General features: G+C 48.2%; 1 long non-coding RNA gene across 1 annotated transcript; it reads right to left on the reverse strand.

Annotated features, from left to right (window-relative positions):
• Positions 1–4,656: 4,656 nt before the first annotated feature.
• LOC116595925 lies at positions 4,657–7,999 on the reverse strand. The gene is made up of 3 exons (XR_004287918.1): positions 7,779–7,999; positions 6,800–6,854; positions 4,657–5,932 (listed from the first exon to the last, which is right to left on the reverse strand). It is a non-coding gene; the product is annotated as an uncharacterized LOC116595925 (long non-coding RNA).
• Positions 8,000–16,822: the final 8,823 nt, after the last annotated feature.

The raw sequence follows: 16,822 nt of genomic DNA on the forward strand, positions 1-16,822 counted from the left end.
CTGTGCCATGAAATGAACTGTGTGCCTAGGGACATGTGGAACAGCAGGAAGTTCTCGAGGACAACCGTAGTGTAAAAGCTTTGTCTTGCCTTTGAGGAAAGAGGGTGGCTAAGCTTCAGAGGGGCATGTCAGGGGATAAAAGCAACCTATTTATAGGGTTTCCAGGCTTAGCAAAAAATGGGACACCTAGTTCAATGAGAATATCAGATAAACAATGAATAATTTTTGGTATAAATATGTCCTGTGCAATATTTTTGGGACATGTGTACACCAAGAGTCATTTGTTTTTTATCTGGAATTCAGGTTTAACTGGGCATCCTGTGTTTTGTCTGGCAGCCCTCCTGTTTCTCGTGCCATGCGTTTACTTGTCTCAGCCACCACTGTGGGCTGTGGTCGGGTGAGGATTTGGGGCTTGCTGATTCTCTGAGGTAAGCTAGTCCCAGCCCCTCCTGTGATGTTGAGTCTCACAGGGGGCTGAAGGCACAGCCAAGCTTGAGGTGGCCACTAGCCCTCCTAGGTCCTCTTTCCCAAATTTGACCCCTCTGGAAGCATCACTCTGGGTCCTCTTTTGATTGTTATTGGCCTCAGATCTCGCCCACTTAACACCTGGGCCGGCCAGGAGGCGAGGGAGATGTGGTCTGCTGGAGAGTTGAGGAGCTTGGGGGTCTCCTTGGCACACCCTCAATGCTCCTGCTTCACAAAGGTGGGGAAGCCTGTGAGGCAGACTTCACACCCACTAGAGCAGGGAGTCACAGAGCAGTGCTGGCCACCTTTCTCCCCCAGCTCCCTCTTCCCAGTCTTCCTTGCCCTCAACCCAACATTTTCAGCCTTCAGAAATTCCAACAAAGTCCCTTGCTCCAGGCTAGGAATCTACTTGTGGTGGCTGCAGTGGGTGGTGAGCCTAGAATCAGTGCCTCTTTCTGGTCCTTTCCAGTAGGTTCTGCTGTCCCCAACCCCCCTCTTCTCTTGTTCTCCGACTGCTGCCCCTCTAGGATGTTCCCACAGTCAGATGCTTTCATGGCCGGTTGTAGCAACATCCCTGAAATTCCCGAGGGGCCCCCGCCTGGCCAGTGTGTTTCCTTTTCTCAAGTGTACGTGGGAATGGGAGTTGTCTGCTGGGATTAACAGTGCACATGATTTCCTAGACTCTCTCAGCGCCTGCTTCCTGTTGGGGGCCCCTGAGTTCTGAGCCATGTGGGTCCCTCGTGCCCGAAGCCTGGGTGTGGCAGAACCCTGGGGGCCTCCTGGGCAGCAGGCCCAGCTGGTGGCCACACCTCCTCCTGCCTTAGCAGACCCCCAGTGCAGAGGTGTGTCGGCTCTCTCGCCTTGACTCTCAGATCTTCAGGAACTCTGTGAGTTGGTTGTTGGCCACAGCCCTTATTAAAAATCAAATACGTTATATCAAAAGCAAAGGTAATGAATGGTGATGAACTCAAATCTTACCACTTCCTGATTATTTCAGCACAATTTTCTATGATCTATGCCCTTGAGTTCTTTTCATCTACCCCAAGCTGAGCACAGTGGTGTGGGGCCGCCCAGCTCTTCCCCATTCCGGGTTCAGTGACATCGTCACATTGGTAGCTTGATAGAGACCACGTAGGAGTGTTTTCACCGTGGAACTCAGTGAGCGTTAATAGATTAGCGTTTCGTTCTTCGGAGAGCTGGTTGTTAAACATTGGCCAGCACAAGCGGTACACTGCTTGCGTGCCTTTGGTTTGCTTACTGAACAGAAGTGAAATCCTTTAAAGTCACCTCACTGCCCGTGGTGGTTGTTTTTTTTTTTTTTTTCTTTTTAAGATTTTATTCATTTATTTGACAGAGATCACAGTAGGCAGAGAGGCAGGCAGAGAGAGAGAGGGAGAAGCAGGCTTCCCGCTGAGCAGAGAGCCCGATGCGGGGCTCGATCCGAGGACCCTGGGATCATGACCTGAGCTGAAGGCGGAGGCTTTAACCCACTGAGCCACCCAAATGACATCGTCTGAGCACAGTGCAAAACAGATGCTAGCCTAGCCGGCAACATCACTAGTCAAAATGGGAGATGCTCCCCTGTCTGCTTCCCCATGCCTGCAGTTTCTTTGGACCTTGACTTGTCTCACCAGCCCTTCCTCGGCCCCTCCCCACCACACAGCAGCTTACCAGTCTCCCCACCACGGCTCGCAAGTTTTACTATGTAGCTTCCCTTGGCCTTTTGGCCGAGTCCTTCTTTCCTTGCCACCAGGCTATCTTTCCCCGTTCTCCTGACTGCATCACAAGGTGCCCAGGACACAGTTTACTCATGCTTTCGGCCCCTCCCAAACGCGGCACCACTACAGTTGCTGGAAGCAGCACCAGCTGTCTCTGCCTGTGGGCATGCTGCCTGGATGCCACTTGGGAGCCCCCGCAGGCCTGCTGGGTGCATGTCTCCCTTTCTCCTGACACCTCCAGGAGCAATGAGGATTCAGGGGCATGGCTGAATTTTAGCTGGAAGAGACCTTTTCAGAGTGCCCTGAAGATTTTAAAAACCTAAAGATTTTACCCGAGTAGGAAAAAGGAGGGCTTCACCCATAGCCCTTCAAACTCCAGACAGAGAGAGAGGCAGCAGCTGAGACTGTGGGCCTTGGGAGAGACCGCTAATCTGGCTTCACTACTCTTACTAGCTGAGTGAACTTGGGGACTCTGTGCCTCAGTTTCCTCCTCTGAAAAATGGGGGTAATATTAGCTCTCATCCCAGAGGGCTTTTGTGAAGTATGAATGAGTGACTATGCATACAGCTCTTAGAACACTGCTCAGCTAATTTTGGTCATTGTCATTACTGGAGTAATGTGCAAAATTGTATTCAGGAAAGTAATTCTGCTAAAAAAGAGGTCGAAAACCAGTGATGTAGCCTAAAGACCTTTATTTTAATTTTATTTTACTTTCTAAGGAATTTATTTATTTAGGGAGCAAATGAGCACGGTGGGAGGGGCAGGGGAAAGGTTCTGAAGCTGACCCTCACCCCCTACTCCTCACCCCTTGCCTCTGACCACAGAGCCTGCCATCGGATTCTATCTCATGACCCGGAGATCACAACCTGAGTCAGAAGCAAGAGTCGGACACTTAGCCCACTGAGCCCCACCCTAAAGGCTTTTTTTTTGGTACATGAGAAAGTGAGACTTAGACCTAAGAATCAGACCACACAGAGGCCTGAGTGGTCAGGATCAGCCAAGGGGAGGTGTCTGTGTGATTTTATGTATACCTTCCCTCCTGTACCCCGTAATACCCTCAGGATTTCCAGCATCGCACACTGGGAGCTAGACTTGACTTCCAGCCGCAGTTGGGAGGGTCCGTCTATAACTTGGGGCGACAGTCACTCGTGGCATGGGTCCTGGGGTCGGGTGATCACATGTGCGCCCATGACAGTGATGATGCTGATGCTGGTGAATAATACGGTGTTGGTTGTTTATCTGTGTGAGTGTGTGAAGTTCTGTTGCCGCAGACATTAGGTTCTAGCAGGTGAAAGGGACAGTAAATTAACAATTGGGATATACCATCAGGTGGCAAGAAGGAAAAGTCACACGCAGGCAAGGGGGTGGACAGAGGCAGGGTGGCAGGCAAGGCACCTCTGAGAGCCCCAGCTTGCCTTGTGTGTTTGTCCACACTCAGTCCAGTGCCCCCGGGCAGCTTGGGGGGCTCATTGACTGGTCCCTGGATACCTACTGTGCTATTTCTGGAGCTCCCCTCCTCCCCAACCTCTGGGTGGGTCCTAGAGCTGTTTGTCCCCTTGCCCCGAGAGCCTCATTCAGCAGTGCTTATGGTGCTGTCCTGGCTGGGAGACTAAATGTCCTGACAAAGTCACCAGCCCAGCCTCCTTGAGCTTCCGGAAACATAACTCTCTCCTGCACGTCAGCCCTTCCAGCTACACATGCTTGTGAGCGTTTCCTAGGGGTGTCCTTCCTGGGATGTGAGATACTCCCCGGGCCCCTCTGAGAGACACCATAATTTGCAACCCTTTCTTGAAAGCCCAATAACAAAACTCTTAAAGGAAGTGCTGATTTATATTTCTTTTTCATTCATTCACTGGTGCCGAGAGAGCTTCATGATGTTATAGAAAATATGAACTATGTGCTAACATGGTGCTGACAGATAAAAGGGTGCACTTGGTAAGTTGGGGAGGAAGACAGAGTGTTTTCATACACCATATGAGCCATTTCCGCCCCCCACTGTGACTCTGATGCTGTGGTTAGCATAGGTTTTATCAGAATGATTCTAGGGTGTGAGAGCTTATGCCGTCAAGGGCTTAAGTTGTAGTTGCCATGATGAAAAGGGACACTTCCCCTGGTGGCTCTGGTTTTCTGCACAGGGACACATCTCCGGTGCTGGGTGGCTGTGATGGATTGTTCATTGCCCGAAAGTGCCTTGCCAAAGACTTCTTCAAGACAGCTAAGTCACCCTGACTGTGGAGTGACCCTCAGATGCCCACATTGCCCCTCAGCAGCTGTTTCCTGGACACCCCGCCAGCTCCAGTTCTCAAATGTCTTCAGAAAACCCCTGCCCATCCCCTACCCTCTTTCGCCTTCTTTCCACCTCCCATACCCTTCCTCCACCATCACCACTCTCCCTACCCCACTCCAGGCATCTGCCCCTAAACCCCATTGCTAGTGCCCCCCCCTTCCGCCGCTCCCCCAGAGCTGTCAGCAGGTCTCTGCAATGCACGGGCCACTGTGGCTTCAGCTTGAGGCAGAGTAAGTTTCCAGTGGCCACTGGGACTCGATTTACACATGTGTCCCGTAGTGGGGAGCTGGGGGCTGTTGTCAGTGGAACAGAGGGCTACCTCCCAAAATGGTAGTGTTCCTCCCAAAGAATTTCTCATAGTCCATAGTTATTTGTGGAAAGTTTTAGTGGAAAGATGCAAATGAAGATGAGAACATTAAAATAAGAAAGAATGAAACTCTCGTGGTCCGTAGCACATCCCACAGAAACCAAGGAAAGGTCACAACTGGAGCATGCTTCTGGAGGGTGATGGAGAAGGTGCAGGGTAAGGGTGATCCGGGCCAGACCCTGCTTGTAGCTTATCCCCAGCAGGTACAAGACTAGGCCTGGGAGGAATTTAGGACAATTTTGAGCACTTTTACTGCCCAGGATGGTGAGTATTCTCTAGACCAAATGCCCGGTTTGCAGCTAAACTTTGTCCAGCAGCAAGTACAGAACCAGCAGCAGATGATGCTCCTCGTGTTCTTGCCCTCCAGAGTGTTGGGGTAGGTGGAGGGGATGCCTGTGCCCTAGAGTAATGGTCAGGTTCACTGGGGTCCCCGACTCCAGACAAGAAGGCTTTATACTTGAGAGTGATCAGGAGCAGGGCCTCTCCATTGATCGAGGCACATTCTGAGCAGGCCGGGTCTCACAGGGCAGCCTACCTGGTTGCTGCAGTCCTTGGGAGGCGTAGCTCATGCCACCTCTTGGTCCTGTTGAGAGAAGTTCCATCACACCGTCCAGAGTAGGTCGAGTGTCCGGCTTGGCCTGGACATGCTGAGGTCTGGCAGCCTTTTGGGCAAGACTGGGAGAACCACAGTGGGAAGCCCGTGCTTGCAGGCATTCTGATGGAAGTGGGGCTCCATGGCCTGCTGCTGCCAGTCTCAGCAACAAGAGAGAATGCGGTGCAGTCCCGACCTAACCAGTGTGGCCACATTTCCTTGAACTGGAATCATGGGGATTGGAAGCTTTTGGAAATAATACAAAGCTTCTCTAGTTGAAAAACAAAAATCACATAACTACAAAGACCTCTACCCAAAGAGGTGGGTAGAAATGGGGAACATGACTGGATTGTCTTCGGATTCAGCCACTGGGCAGGTGGACAAAGGCCCCACCGTCCTTAGCTTTCTGGTGCAAACCATGCTGTTCATGTGCTTCACAACTCTTGTGTTTTGTAGATTATCATGCAGTCATTTGAACTTTTACTGTGTTACAATCTCTAAAACTGAAGCAAAATCATTTAATTATTCAGGGGATGATTCTGGTGCCAGTGTTAAAATAATATATACCCATATTCAGTAACTTTGAGATGAAAATTCGATGAGATCACATGTCATGAAGAAGACCCCCACACACCAGGAAATACCAGTCTGCTGCATTTAGGACAACCATCTCAAAAAATGGTGGAGATAATGCTGAAAATACAAGCAGCATTAAAGATCCACAGACAGCCCCTGGCCCCTTGCTTTGCAGTGAATGCAAGGGAAAATCACCCCAGCATGACCTCAGCTTCTGCAGCCCACTCCTCATCTAGAATATTGCACTCTGCATCCTTAGAGTCACCCATCCCAGGGCAGATCATTTCCTGACAGTTGCAGTGGGTCAACACCACAGGGGGCGGGGGCCTCAGAGAAGGGTGTACACATTGTCAGCCCCTTCAAGGGAGGGGTCCATGGATCCATTCCCAGACCTACTTCCATAACCTCGAGCCTTTGCTGCACCGACTGGATTTGTGTGAAAATGACGGGGAGGTTGGCACCGTTCACCTGCTGACTGCGGGCCCTTGTGCAGCATGGGATTCAGAAATGGTGGAGGGAGTCTGACTTTCTCCCTCTGTAGCTTTTGATTATCTGTAGTGATCATATACTTGCAATTTTTAGAAGTGGCTTATTAAAAACGATACAGGAAGAGGGACAACTCTGCCGTGGAAATTGGACCTACATAGAAAACAAGGTCAGGGAACAATCCTGATACAAAGAGGCCAGGCATCTGTCCCGCTGGCAGCTGTCTGGGTGCTTCTCTGCAGGAGAGTCACCTGGACCAGTGCGTGCCTCCTTCACACACCCCTCACCCCCACCAGCGTGGTCCTTACCTGTGCAGTTCTTGGCCTGGCCACGTGCAGCTCAGGGAAAAGGGGTAGCCAGAGTCTGCAAGAGAAAGGAAGAGACCCCATCTCTGTTCCAAGGAGAGGCCTCTGAAAGGAGCTTAGGCAGATCCCTTGGTGCCAGAATTGCCTGGGAAAAAGGATAGCCTTGGCCATTAGACCACTTTCAGGGGAATGACCAATAGCTGGGAATATGGGGCCTTTGTGACCTTAAAAGAGAGTGGTGGGGATTGAAGTCATTGCAAAGTGGTAAGTCAGTTCTCTACCAGAAGAGACCGAGGCACCTGCAGGGGCATGAGCCAGGGAGAGGTCAGCAGCCCCAGCCCATGGCCCATGATTGGCAGAGATGCAGAGGTGCCATCTCATGCACCTCTTAGGGAGTTAGGGGACATGTCCAGAGGCTACAAAATACCCCACAGACACTCACTTAGATGGGGACGGGCCTGGGGAGTTCACCCAAATCTGGCATGACCACCTCCAGCCGCCCTCTCTGAGGCTCCACATTGACCATATGCTGCCAAGGGCTCAGCTAGAGCTCTGCTCGGCGCTGCTTTCTAGAAATGGTGGCACCTCCATGGAAGTGTCATGGAGGACTGAACACGCAAGCCTGAGAGACAGTGAGTGCACCATTAACAGCGCTTCCTGATTCTGACCCGTTCTTCCCCATCACCAAGCCAGTCACCACCTAATTACATCCCAAGTGGTTTTGCGGATGGCCTCAAGCAGCTCAGGACAATGAAAAGTCATGGTGTTTAAATGCCCACCAGGCAGTCACCCCTGGTCAGAGATGGGCATTTCTGCTGCAGATACTCAAGCAGGCATTCAGAATGGGACGCCAGTACCTTTGCTGTGGTCCACACATCTCCATTCGCTGGGACTGCAGACATTGTTAAGATCTGCCATGGAACCCAAGATTACTTGCTGCCTTTTTATTTTTTTGCAGAAGAGGTTACAAAACAGAGCTTACCCTGAAACTGAAAAGAGTCATTCTGGGTTAGCATGCTCTCACAGGTTTTAGCTCCTGTCCGTGGGCAGTTTGCAAGCGTTTCCCTCCTCCACTCTCCATTCATTTGTAAAGAAACCTCCTACATGGTGCTATTAAAATAAAGCCTTACTCACATGCTTAGTCAATCTTGAGCAGCACTTGTTTCATAGGCACCTTATGAATGAGATCGCAGGCTTAGAAAATGAAACTGCTCGAGAAGACTACGAGAACGATTTGAAAAGTTGCCAGCAAAGACTCTGAGCGTGCGTGGAGGTGATGGGAGGGTGTTAGCTCCTGGAAGTGTTCCAAGACCGCCAGGCTGTGAGTGCAAATGGACAACCTCTAGAACTGATCAGGGAATAAACGGGTCCAGGCTTCCGAAATGGAAGACCCTTATGGACACCATGGCGGCTCCTTCTAGTGAACAAGCCACTTCTAGACACAAGGTCTTGTGGCTGCCTGGTGAGGGCGTGGGTGTAGTTAATGCCCTGGCTTTGGGTCCCAGCTCCACTGTTTATTAGTGTGTGGTCTGGGGCAAGTCGCCCAGCCAGCCTCAGCCTCAGTTTCCTTGCTGTAACATGCAGATAATAACAGCAGTTATTCCAAAGGATACCTCCATCTCTAGCCCTCAGAGCTCAACAATTAGATTAATCACAATCCTTGGTTATAACAATCTTTACCTCTGATTTATATGTGTTGGTCTTTGTCATTTACTATGTGATTAGTAATTTCCAACAGTATCATGAGTTCAAGAATCCACCACCCAGAATTAAAGTTCTGACTAGAACAGTAACCTACATCTCCTGACATGGTCCCTAATACGACATTAACCCCTTCTCTCCACTCTTTTTTTTTTTTTAAGTTTTTATTTATTTATTTGATAGACAGAGATCACAAGTAGGCAGAGAAGCAGGCAGAGAGAGAGGAGGAAGCAGGCTCCCTGCTGAGCAGAGAGCCCGATGCAGGGCTCAATCCCAGGACCCTGGGATCATGACCTGAGCCCAAGGCAGAGGCTTTAACCCACTGAGCCACCCAGGCGCCCCCTTCTCTCCACTCTTGATGTTACTGTGTCACCTTGAATCCCATGTTCCTCATACCCCTGCTTTCCCTTATTTGGTTTAATGCTTCTATATGTATTTTTGGAAAGTGTGGGCATTTTAATTTTAATTGTTTTTAACCTTAAAAAATGGTGTGGAGCTTTTGGGGACTTACTGTTTAACTTAATGTTAGATTGCTAAGATCTGTCCATAGTATTGTGTGTCACTGTAATTCATTTGTTCTGACTGGTGCAGCCTAGGAAATGGACTTACTGGAGTGCAGTCACCTCTGACCCACAAAGGGGCCCTGGGAAGGGGGAGGTCCAGATCTGTGCTAGTTAGAACAGGGCTCTTATAATCCTACTGTGCGAAGCTTTGCTGTTTCCAAGTGTAAGAGCTTCTCTTGGCCGTGAACCTTGAAAGGGATCATAAAAGAGAACACAGGAAAGCTCAACTTTAGGAGATAAGCCAAACCTGTTTCTAAAGGCTTTGCCCCAGGCCACAGTGCCACCTCCAACACTTAATGGCATTAGACATTTTTACTTTTTCTTTGCTACCCGAATGGGTACAAAATGAGATCTCATTGTGATCTCAATTTTTCTTTGTGAGTCTCTTCATAAATTTATCAGGCATACATGGTTTCTTCTTCTGTGTAATACCTCTTGGTGTCTTTTCCCCATTTTTACCTGGGGTTGTCTTGTGCTTTTTTCTTAAATTGATTTGTAATACTTTTACATATATCATTAATACTAAATCTTTGTGGTTGATATTAATGAAGATTTTGTTCTAGTTTTTACCCTGAGTTTTCACTTTTAAGTTTTAATTTTAATTCCAGTTAGTTAACACATAGTGTCATATTAGTTTCGTGTGTAAAATTTAGTGATTCAACAAGTCCATCCATCACCCCCTGCTCGTCACGACAAGCACGCTCCTTAATTCTCATCACCTCTTCCCCACCCCCACAACTATCGGTTTGTTTTCTAGAGTTAAGAGTCTGTTTCTTGGTTTGTCTCTCTTTTTCTTTGTTCCCTCTGTATTAAATTCCATATACGAGTAGTGGTTGTCTTTTTCTCCCTGACTTATTTCACTTAGCATCATACCCTCTAGCTCCATCCATATCATTGCAACCGGAGTGTTTGTTCACTTTTTAAAATATCTCCTGATGAATACAAGTTCTTGTTTTTAATAGAGTTAAATTTGCCTTTTCCTTGTCAATTTTATGTGTGTGCCCAAGAAAATCTTTACTTACCACAGGTGTAAAAGATAGTAGCTACGTGTATTATCCACTCTGAATTTTAAAATTTGTTCTGGAAGTTTCACTCTTTAATCTATCTGGGTTATTTTCCAGATGTGGTTTGAGGGAGATAGCCAAGTTCTTCTTTCACACAGTGATATCTATTTTTTCCAGCTCTGTTTATTGATCACTTTCCTCTCTTCACTGACCTTATCATTTGTCACAGACCAAAATTCTTTGTATACATGAGCCTTTTTCTGGGATCTTTTTTTTTTTTTTTTAAAGATTTTATTTATTTATTTGACAGAGGTCACAAGTAGGCATAGAGAGGCAGGCAGGGAGAGAGAAGAAAGCAGGCTTTCCGCGGAGCAGAGAGCCTGATGTGGCGCTTGATCCCAGGACCCTGGGATCATGACCTGAGCCGAAAGCAGAGGCTTTAACCCACTGAGTCACCCAAGCGCCCCTGGGATCTCATTCATAGTCCCTGACAAGTTTTTCTGCCCAGCTTCACAGAAGTCCAAGAGTCTCAGAAGGTGTCCCCCTCACTTTATAGAGACGTCTGGCTACTTTTGTGGCCCTTTACTCTTTCAAATGAGTCTTAAGATCATTTTTTCAGATTCTGTTAAAGAGAGAACATATTGGGAGTTTGGTAGGAATTATCCTGAATGCATTATCATATTATAATATTAAATTACATTATCCATGAATATATCTCTCTATTTACTTAGGTCTTCTTTAATATCTCTTGATAAAGTTCGATATCTTTCTTCTTGGAGGTCCTGCATCTATTGCTCGATTTATTCTCAGGGAATTGATACTCTCTGGTACTACTGTAAATGGTGTCTCTTTAATTACGTTTCCTAGTTTTTTGGTGCATGTATATTATATCTCTTTACCAAATTTTATTATCTCTAAGAATTTGTGGATTTTTGGAATTTTCTATGTAAACAATATTATCTTACATGGATGCTTTCAGTCTTCCTTCATAATGTTATTTTAGGGTGAATTGGGTTGATGCAAACTAAGTGAATAATGCAGCCATTGACAGCTAGTAAGTGTTCAATAAATGCCCGTGTTTATTGACATTATTGTTTGCCTTTGTCGTTATTAATTAATGGAAGAATTTTAGAACTTGTCTTAACCAATACCCTCATGTAAAAAAAGAAACAGAATCTGAGAATAGTTTAACGCTTTACCTGGGATCCCACAGCTGTTCAGTGCCAGGACTGGCCAGGAAAACCCAAGTCTCTGGGTGACAGAAGCAAGTGTCCTTTATCTCAATCCCAGTCACACATCTGCATGGGCTTCTCTCTGGCATGTTAATGGGAGTGTTTCCGTGAGTGGTTCTTCTGTGCATCCATGACAAGCTTTTATTAAATCAGCAGCATGAATTAAGCCCCTTCTGTGTGCTGGACCTCCCACATGGTGCACGCTTCTAGCAGAGGAAAAATGTACGTGCTACACCTCAGATGTACAGAAAATGGTAATTTATTTCATTTAAAAAATTGTCTATGCCGATCTTATCATTTTCTGCTGAAGTCAGGGGATGGAGGTGAATCTTAAATCTGCCCACTGAAAGCAACTTAGACTCTTTTGGTTTAACTCACTTTCTTTTGGGTATATATCCTGTTAAATCAAGATTCACATTTCCTGCTCAAAAGGTACCTCTTCCACGGTCTCTGTCCCAGGTTAGCAGCCAGAGGAGGAAGAAGCGTAAGAATTCTCTTGGTGTGAGGTGGGGCCCCTGGACCCCTCCAGTCTCTGGGACAGAGCAGGTGTTGTTTGGGTTAGGAACTGGCTTGGTCCAGTTTTCAAGCATCTGGGCACCACTGGTGCTGGATGGCCCTCTGGATCCTTTGGGATTCACATGGCTCAGATCTCTCCGAACTTTCAGATTCTCTTAATCTCAACCTTGACTAGGAACTGTCCCCAGACCCTTTAATGGTGGGCTCAGGGGAGGCCGACTTAGCTACACCTATTCCCCACCAAGGGCATATAAAACACTGGGACCTTTTTCAGGCCTCTTCGAAGCGAGGGCAGGTGGAGCTGGTTTACCTAGATACCTATCCCTCCATTGTATGGACGCAGAGCCACCTGCAAGATGGGATCTTCTCAGACTTCTCAGCTTCTACTCTTCTGCCATCTTGTCCTCTGATCTGTCCGTCTGCAGGCTGGGTATTTCTACCTCCTGCCTCACAGAGAATGCACCAGGACCAGGGTGCACCTCTGCTTCTCCTTACCTCTCTCTGCCAGAAAGGTGCTTCCTTCCCCCTTCCCACTGGGCAAGGCAGCCCTAACAAAGTCCGCCAACTTCTCTTCATTCAGGCTTATAAGAAAACTCTGTGGTCAGGTTGGCCAGACTTGACTCCGGGAAGTCTGAGGGAGCTTTCTGAAATCTAGAATAATGTATGCCCTCTCTCAACAAGACCTATTTCCTTATAACCTCTAAAAGTGTCCATTTTGACATGCAAATCTCTTCCAAGCATTGTCCCAATTAGCCATGGTAATGTCTGGCTTTGGGGTGATGACTAAGACAACAGTTGGGTAGAACAAGCCTCTTGGTGTGTACAGGTGACGGTCTTTGTGGAGATGGGATTCTGTTCTCCCCTTCCTTCCTTAGCCCATCTCTAAACTAATGAAAATCTGATCTGTCCGTCCTTGGTGGCCTGTCTCTGCTTAGTCACTGCCCGGGGTGCTGTGACTAAACACACTTCAGAGTATGGCCTCCGACTTCCACCCCGCCAATCTCTGTTCATTAGCCAATTGTTTCCATTCAGCCCTTACTGAGGACTTAAGATGGGTACATCTCTGTAAGTACCCAGAGATAGTTAGGCAGAAGAGCTGCCTTCAGTTGCTCGAGGGGGTAATATAGCACATGCACCAGGGAACTAGAAGCAGCTCTGTTTAAGTAGTGGAATCCAATAGAACCAGGAAGAACAGCTCCAGAGAATCAAAGTAAAGCAAGATGATTGCAGGCTAGTTTTTGTGACTCCTTCACAGAAGAAGAGCGATACTGACCCCTGATAAGGGCCATTTGAGTACAGGACATTGCTGAGACTTTGTCTCCGTAGGCCACTGCCCACCAGGGCCGGGTACCCAGCTCTGACCACATGGCTGCTGTCCGTAGCAGCAAGCTGCTGTTCCATTCCTAGCGATGTACCTTCTCATGCGCATTCAGGAGGGCAGGAGACTCAGAGGGACCGCTTATGCCAGCAGGTGTGACAGGCCTGCTTTCCATGGCAAGCGAAAGTTAAATAGATGAAACAGGACCCCATGGGAGCTCTCTGTGAGTTGGTCTGCAGTGAAAGGTGAAGTGGGGCTTCCTCTGGGTGGATGCGAAGAGACACACAATTCAGTTTTCTTTGGCCTTGGGAAGCATCTGCCCAGACAGCGTTCTTGGCCGCCCACCTGAGATTTCAGCTGAAAGTAGGATTTCCCAAGTTACACGAGAAGGTGATGTCATCTTCCTTCCTTGCCTGATGCTGAGTGTGCGTTCATGTGGGCGCGTGTTGTGTATTCATGTGCGTGTGTATATGTGTACGCATGTGCCATGCTCACATGTGTGCGTGTATGTATGCATGTGCACACACATGAGGCTCTTTTGGCATGCCTCTTTCATATACACCGCTCTTTGGCCCCGGCGGGTGGGAGCACACCTCGCTCCTGAGCCAGGTGGCTGTTTCTGCCGCTGCTCCTGCTGATACTTTCAGCTTAATTCCTCCGGGGCCTTCAGGGTGTGTTAGAGAGCTCTCCAAAACCACTTGGCCAGAGAATTCTGGGTTGTTCATCAGTAGACCACAAGGGTGTTGTGGACGTGGGCAAAGGTGAGGAGGCACAGAAGTGTGTACTGAGGAGGTCAGTTTGGAATAAGGAAGGCTCGCCCATTCTGAAACCCATCTTAACCGTTTCTGGGTCCACACACGTGTCTTGTATTCTTAGAAATTTTTATCAAAAAATATTTGCCAGATCATGTCAAGGGAACTGACAGCCTCCTACTACTTCATCTTCACAATGAATGTCTTTTTATTACAACTCAAGTTCTTAATATGGTCAAAGGGAAAAACATCCTAAGGAGACAATGCCCTTTTTGTAAATTGTGCTGCCCTTTTCCTGGAGTTTGGTGAGGCTGTAAGAGCTTGTGTCTATAACTCGGGAGGGTGATGAGCAGCTCTAGGAACGGAATGCAAGAATGGTGTCAGTCCGAAAGTGAGCGGTGTGAGTTTATTACTACAAGCCCCAGGATCCAGGGGGCTTTTGTCACCATATATGAATCAGAGAGAAAAGAATCTGTCTCATCTTCTGAGAAAATAAATACACAAATAAAAGACGGCCTTCAAGTCATTGGTGCTAAGAATAGCTGACATTTTTGATCACTTAAGGGCCGTTGTTCTAAGGGTCATGCTCATATTCCCTCTTTTCTTCTTAAAACACCCCATACCATCAATGGTTATAGTGTTTTCCCTCCCATTTGACAGATAAAGCCATGAACAGTACACCAGCCCAGCCAGAGTTACTCAGCTAATAAGCAGCTGAGCTGGGACTCCCCCCCAGCAATGGGGCTCCAGGCCTGGCTGCTAACCCCCATCTCCTTGGCAGCCGTTATCACAGAGGAATTCAAGAGGTGGGTGGATTTGATGTAATATTTTGTGCTGGGCCTCTTTCCATCTGCTTTTCTGGAGTCTGCCAAGATTGGAGCTGGAGCAAAATTCCCTAGCTCTCTCTCTAAGAGTAAGAGTGTTTCTGGTGGCTTCTTTGGCCAGCTCAGGCTTCATCAGCCTTGGTCCCCTCAGCTCCAGGAGACCGTGTGGGGCTGCAGCAGCAGTGGGACTTGGGCGTGTGGGCCGGGGTGGGGCGGGGTGGGGCGGGGAGTGTTTCGTGCTTTCTGGTCTGGGACTCTTGACGTGGTTGCTTTCACTGCCCTTCACCCTTTTCAAGTCTGACTGTGTAGGAAAAAGCCTTGTGCTTCTAATCGATCTGTGGAGACTCTTGGGTCTGTGATCTGGAGAGGTGTGAATAGAACTGCGGAATGTGCACGGCACCCAGGAAGTGGAAACCAGAACCTATTTCCTTGCTGTTTGGGAACCCTCACCCCACTTCTCTAGCCTTGGGATGTGATTTTCAAGGGAAGGGGAAAGTTGATGTTTGATTTGGTACAGAGACACATCACGTGGCGAATACTTCCTTATACTAATACTCTTATGTTTTAGTCAGAAGGATTCAAATTATCAGTCTTCTTCCCTACATGCTCCCCAAAACCCGCTGACCCTGCTAGGCCATCCCTTGAGTCCCATTCCTACAGCACTCTCAGGAGAGCCCTCCCTCTGCTCCTGAGACTGAGAGGTAGGCACCAGGCTCATGGAACAGAGACCCCATGCTACCGCCATCCAGGTCAGGTCCCACACTTGTCCCTGTCTGCCTCCCCTTCCCCGAGATAGAAGGGGTGCTGTTAAAGGCCTCAGCCTTGCACAAGGGGGGGGGGTGCAGGCAAATAACTTGCAAGGAAGGTGGCTGCAGATTGGCTTTCCAGAGGAGTCCTCTAACTGGAAGGCTGGGCTGCACAGATTCCAGATCTTCTTGAGGGCAAAGTATAGTGTGGGTGAAACAAAGTAATGTAACCTTAGGGAACAGCTTTGCTTCACAACTGGGCAGGCATGTGCCAGGCCCTGTCCTGGGTGCTGGGATGCAGCAGAGGGAGGTGTGCGGTCCACGAGGGAGCCTGGGTCTTCGAAGTGCCATGTCCACACCACGTGCGCAAGTGGTGACCACAAAAGCAAGGTGTTCCCCATGCTGCAGGAGGAAACATGGTTTATAACCATCACCAGTGACTTAAGAAGAGAATTCACTTTGCTGCTGTTTCTCAGTGACAAAGCCAGTTTCATGTCCCTCCTCTCAGGAAAGCCCCACTGAACCTGCCCCTCCACACCCTGCCCCCGCCTACAGGTGAGCAAGGACACCTGGAGCTGACAAGCAGGGAAGGCAAATAAATAAATAAAATCTTTAAAGCAGAAATCCTGAAATAATCAGTTCTAGAGTGCTCCCCAGACCACCCCCGAAGTCAGGAGAGAGATGCATAGCTGATAAAACTTTCTGGAAATCAAAAGGAAAGATCTGTTTTCACGTAGAATAAAAAAAGTCTCTTATTTATCCAGAAAGATTTATTGAGCACTCACCGGAATAAAGCACTGTGTAAGTAACTGTTTAATAAAGGGTTGGCAGGGATGGGCTTTATTAGTTATGCCTGTGAAGCCTGGCCGTCATTGTGAGCATTTGCCCAGCTGGTTTCTAATAGGTGTTTTTCACTTCAGATGCCCATCCAGTGACTTGTGGGAGGAGGGCAGTGTGCTGAGTGGTGAAAACCCGTGCTGGCTCCAGATTTGGAGAGCTCCCAGCGCAGGCTCCCAGAGTTGGGGAGAGACAGCCCTCGGCAGTCTTGTCGATGCTATTGCTTTCCAGGGAGGAGGCGGGGTGGTACCCAACAGGACGGAGAAGGACACAGACAGTGTGGAAATGGCTGCACTGTCAGCTCAATGAGGCGAAAAAGGTGTGCAAACCCACATCTCTCAAACATCACATCATAGCCTCATGATGCTGGCTTTGTCCATGCTGGCATGCTGCTCACTCACTTTCGGTCTTCACGGTGACTCAGTCGTTGTGCTTAAACACCTCTAGAATGATACCTTACATTGCAATCAGATATGAAAAACCAGAATTACTTGCCATTAAGAGACAATATTTGATTGAAGCGTATGAGAAAA

This window comes from Mustela erminea, chromosome 7, assembly GCF_009829155.1.
Source record: "Mustela erminea isolate mMusErm1 chromosome 7, mMusErm1.Pri, whole genome shotgun sequence".
NCBI classification, from domain to species: Eukaryota; Metazoa; Chordata; class Mammalia; order Carnivora; family Mustelidae; genus Mustela; species Mustela erminea.